This window comes from Protobothrops mucrosquamatus, unplaced genomic scaffold (genome assembly GCF_001527695.2).
Source record: "Protobothrops mucrosquamatus isolate PMUCROS unplaced genomic scaffold, P.Mucros_1.0 scaffold4275, whole genome shotgun sequence".
NCBI lineage: Eukaryota > Metazoa > Chordata > Lepidosauria > Squamata > Viperidae > Protobothrops > Protobothrops mucrosquamatus.
Window position 1 is genome coordinate 42,306 of NW_015390192.1, and position 5,857 is coordinate 48,162.

Here is a 5,857-nt window from a genome sequence, read left to right on the forward strand (position 1 = left end):
AATACTCATCCATAACCCATTTTCAATGCCCTGACTGAGGGAAGGAGGCTCTCACCCACGATTTGATGGTACATGGCCCCGTCCATCATCCCTTTGATGCAGTGAAGTTGTTCTGTCCCATTAGCAGAAAAACACCTCCAAAGCATGTTTCCACTTCCATGTTTGATGGTGGGGATGGTGTTCTTGGGGTCATAGGCAGAATTCCTCCTCCTAAAACAGTGAGTTGAGTTGATGCCAAAGAGCTCGATTTTGGTCTCACCTGACCACAACATTTTCTCCCAGTTCTCCTCTGAATCATTCAGATGTTCATTGGCAAACTTCAGAGTACATGTGCTTTCTTGAGCAGGGGGACCTTGCAGGCGCTGCAGGATTTCAGTCCTTCATGGCGTAGTGTGTTACCAATTGTTTTCTTGGTGACTATCGTCCAGCTGCCTGGAGATCATTGACAAGATACTCCCCTGTAGTTCTGGGCTGATTCCTCACCGTTCTTATGATCATTGAAACTCTATGAGGTGAGATCTTGCATGGAGCCCCAGACTGAGGGAGATTGACAGTTATTTTGTGTTTTTTCCATTTGCTAATAATCGCACCAACTGTTGTCACCTTTTCACCAAGCTACGTGGCAATAGTCTTGCAGCCCATTCCAGCCTTGTGTAGCTCTACAATCTTGTCCCTGGCATCCTTAGACAGCTCTTTGATCTTGGCCATGGTGGAGAGTTTGGAATCTGATTGATTGATTGCTTCTGTGGACAGGTGTCTTTTATACAGGTAACAAGCTGAGATTAGGAGTACTCCCTTTAAGAAGGTGCACCTAATCTCAGCTCGTTACCTGTATAAAAGACACCTGGGAGCCAGAAATCTTGGTGTTTGATAGGGGATCAAATACTTATTTCACTCATTAAAATGCGAATCAATTGATAAATTTTTTGAAATGTGTTTTTCTGCATTTTTGTTGTTGTTATTCTGTCTCTCACTGTTAAAATAAACCTACCATTGAAATTATAGACTGATCATTTCTTTGTCAGTGGGCAAACGTACAAAATTAGCAGGGGATCAAATACTCTTTTCCCTCACTGTATATACTTTATTTCCAAAATGCAACAGCCCTTGGTGTTTCTATATTACCTGATGCGAGATATTTTACAAGGAAAAATTTCAAGGAATTTTTTTTAAAAAATTCCAGGGAATACTGCAATCCAAGAATCTGCAACAAAAGGGTCACTATTTCCATGAAAATACCTAGTGGGGAATTCTATACTAGCAAGTGTATCAAATATCCTGGCCCATATTTGAAAACTATTTTCTCTACAATGTGAAAAACAGGTATTTCCTGTATTAATGGAATATCCACAGGGGTGGAGTATATGCATTGCACTAAAATCTGAATTTGCTGAAAGGTAACCAGACATGTACATCTACAGTTGATCAGGTGTTAAGAGCTACCGCAGTAACTACCATTTCGTTACAGCAATCTCCTGAATTTCAATTCTGAAAAACTCCCAAGCTAATGACAATATTATCTTTTGCTCTATTAATTAGTGAACAGGGGGGGAAAAGTCTCTTGCATACTTGTGCTGTTTGGGAAATATAAAAGCATTCTTTCAAGGAAGAGGTGCTTATTATCAAGTTGAACAATTTAAATTCTCAACATCCTTTTTTTAAATACAAGAAAATCATGTATTTCCACAGATGAAAAACCATTGGGTGTCCAATGGTGACTTTTGTATACTTTAGAAGAGACCATATTTTTCCTGATCCAAATCCAATTTACTCTCAACCAATTTATCTTATTTTACGATTTTTACTTGTATCAATTAGTGTGATATAGGTACCATTTCATGTTAATTTGTGTATTTATGATAGCTATTTTTATGCTGCCTACTCACTGGTCTCTAAGGTATTACAAGCGCCACTCTATTTTCTCTAAACTGCGTTCAAATGTGGCATTATGAAAGGATCCATTTTTACAAAACAGATGACTTTTTTTTCTTATAAAGAGATATTTTGTGAATCAGTGGATATCAAGGAATCATAGATGACTGTCCTATGGTGCAAAATTCATGCTTTTTTTAAAAAAAAGGAAGAAAAATTGAGGACAAAATTTAAAGAAATTTTAAGCACAAACACAAGACCACCTTCATCAAGATTATATAAAGCTATTACAGTATAAGAGCTTCTTTTTTTAAAAAAAAAAAAAGAATTTTTATTCCCACTGTGCATCTGAAGCAAAATAATCACTGAATCATGCAAAACAGGGATAATGGGAGCAAGATGAAACACCTGCTACTATATATTATGAGTCTTTCAAGTGAAACACTTGCAACTATTTATTTATTTCAAACGCTTATAAGCCAAACACCAGGAATGTGACCCAGGGCAGTGTGCAACACAAATAAACATTAAGAACACATGCCAAACTTCATTAAAATAGTACTCAGTACTTAAAATTGGAAACAAAGCACGATAATTAAAAAAGTCACAAGAGGCCTCTCCCCGACTTCTGACTCAACCCAAATGCCTAGAGAAAAAACCAGATTTTAAACTATTTTTTCAAAAGCAAAAAGCATTGGGGCTGATTTTATATCAGGCAAGAGATCAATTTAGAGAACACTGTGTGTTTTGTTAAGGTTACCCACAGTAATGTATATGATTCTGACTCATTAAATTGGCAATGTTTTTAAATTTCATTCTTGTGTAATACAAAATCAAATGTAGCTACAGAATACGTGTGTTTGTGTGTGTGATTATGTGCATCTGCCTGTCTGTCTATGTCTGCATACAGAAACTGGAAAAGCTTCCAGACTAATTGAAAGTGGTATGTGATGTATACTGAATTCTTTACTTCAATATGTATTGGCATGGAGCTATCATGCATCGTATGAAGATGTCTTCTACTAAGTCAGCAGTATGCAGGTAGTTCTCGATTTACAACAGTTTATTTAGTAACCCTTTGAAGTTACAACAGCACTGAAAAAAGTGACTTACGTCAGTTTTCCACACTTACAACTGTTGCAGCATCCCTCGGGTCACATGATCAAAATTCAGACACCTGGCAACTGTCATGTATTTATGTCAGTTGCAGTTTCCCCGGGGGTCATGTGATCACCTTTTGTGAACTTCTAACAAGCAAAGTCAATGGGGAAACCAGGTTCACTTAACAGCCGTTGGATTAACTTAATACCTGCAGTGATTCACCCAATACCTGTTGCAAGAAAGGTCACAAAATGGGGCAAAACTCACTTAACAAACAAATGTCTCCCTTAGCAACATAAATGTTGGGCTCAGTTGCGGTCATAAATTGAGGATCAGCTGTAATCAGGTTCCATACCATTTCTGTAGATAATCCAGGGCTTCCAAGCGAGCACCAATTTCAAATGTGATCCCGGGACGATGTGGAGGCTTTCTGCTCATCTTGATAATCTCCAATTTATCCTTCTTGTTTGCTACGCAAAGAAAGAGAAAACATTCCTGGAATTAAAGAAAACTTCCAGATGTGTTCACACACACACTAAATACACAAATTCAATAAACCGCATTTTCATGGCACGTTAACATAAAACCAAAATGTGTATTATGATGCAATATGGTGGGCCTAGTCCTCAAAATATGTAAAGATGTACAGTGGCTCAACTATTATTGCTTTTTAACTTTATGATTGTTCATGTACAACCACAGTGCCATATTCATGTGTTTGTCTGTTGATTAAAGAAAACAACATTAGCCTAGATATTGGAACAAGGAGGACAGCCTATTTCTGGAAAGTCTTATGAATTCAAACAGGATTTATCCCAGGTTAACACATATAGTACAAAGAAATCTCAGATTGCAGCCAATCTAAAAATTAGGTTATTGATTTGTTTCTCTGATTTTCATCCATGGAATAATTCAATTATGAATTTCCAAACAAATCCCCAGCATATAGATCACTACACCTATATCGAATATAAATTTCTTATCGAGCAGATAGTGAAATTGAAGCACATATCATGTTGCTATAATTTAACAGAGCATCAACGTACTCCAGAAGTACTAACTACTACTAAAGAGACTTCCCTGTGGATGGACTACAGGTTGTCCTCGACATAACAGTTCATTTAGTGACCGTTTGATGTTACAACAGTATTGAAAAAAGGGAGTCGTGACCCTTTTTCACACTTACAACCATCGCAACTTCCCCATGGTCAACTTCCCCTTGGCAGCGGACTCATATTTATGACGGTTGCCGTGTCCTGAGGTCATGTGATCACCTTTTGTGAAAAGCAAAGCCAATGTGGAAGCCAGATTCAGTTAACAATTGTGCCCCTAACATAACAACTGCAGTGATTCACCTAACAACTATGGCGAGAAAAGTTGTAAAATGAGGCAAAATTCACTTAGCAACTGCCTCGCTTAGCAGCAGAAATTTGGGGCTCAATTGTGGTCATAAGTCGAGGACCACCTGTGCACTAGTCTACTCCATACTGTTTAAAATCTCAACATAATGAGAGGGGGCTAAGCAAGGGGAAACTCACTTATCTGACAAGATTTTAGGAAGCCGTGTTTGAACTTGCAAGTCACTTCTATAGGAAGGACTACCTGTAGGTAGTCCTCAACGTACGACCACAATGGAGCCCAACATTTATATCGCTAAGTGAGAAATTTGTTACGTGAGTTTTGCCCCATTTTGCAACCTTCCTCACCACATTTGTTAAGCGAATCACCGCCGTTCTTAAATCAGTAGCACGGTTGTTTAGTGAATCTGGCTTCCCCATGGACTTTGTTTGTCAGAAGGTCGCAGAAGGGGATCATGTGACCCCACGACACTACAACGGTCATAAATACGAGTCAGTTGTCAAGCACCCAAATGTAAATCTCACGTCTGTGGAGAGGCTGCAATGCTCTTAAGTGTGAAAAATGGTCAAAAGTCCTTTTTTTTTTCAATGCCATTGTAACTTCGGCCACTAAACGAATGGTTGTAACTCGAGGACCACCTGTATAGATGCGAAGGATGGTGGCGATTTCTTTCAGGGATATTTTTTTTCCTCCTATTTTGCTTCACCTCTAGGTTTTAGAGCAAAAACTCTCAAATCCACACATTTAAACCCTCCAATCTAAGGGAGGCCGATATCCCCAAACCATCCAACGAAGAGTTGGATTTGGGGGGGGGGGGGGTAGAAATACAAGGAGCCACCCAGGCAGCTTTCTCGGCAGCGGGGACGCCTTTCTAATTCCCTGGCCATGCTATCCACCGGGGATCTCTTCGTGGTCTCCCATCCCAAGCCCCACCCTAATACTGAGCTTGTCCCCTTCAGGCGTTGACGGCCTTTTAGACACCCCCTCCCCCCGGGCAAAGCCACCCCAGGTCTCGAGACCCCTCCCACTCCTGACCCCCTGAAGAAATCACTCCAATTCGCCTTTCTAATTCCCTGGCCAAGCTATCCACCGGGGATCTCTTCGTGGTCTCCCATCCCAAGCCCCACCCTAACACTGAGCTTGTCCCCTTCAGGCGTTGACGGCCTTTTAGACCCCCTCCCCACCCGGGCAAAGCCACCCCAGGTCTCGAGATCCCTCCCCCCTCCTGACCCCCTGAAGAAATCACTCCAATTCGTTTTACAATTCGTTTCCAGGAGGGAAAAAAAAGTGGGGGGGGGGAAATTCCGTTCTGCTCCGCTGAGGCGCCCCCAACCCTTCTCGGCCCCACTTCCCTCCCCGAGACCTTCCAGGGCGCGCCTAAGGGGCTGCCCCCGGGGGATTTCGAGACGGGGCAAAGGGGACATCCCCGGCTCGGGCCTCTCCAGAAGCCGGGCAGGCCCGCCGAGGCGGAGGAGGCCGCGGAGGGTCGCTTTCCTCCTCTCAGCCGGGCCTTCCCCGGGACCCA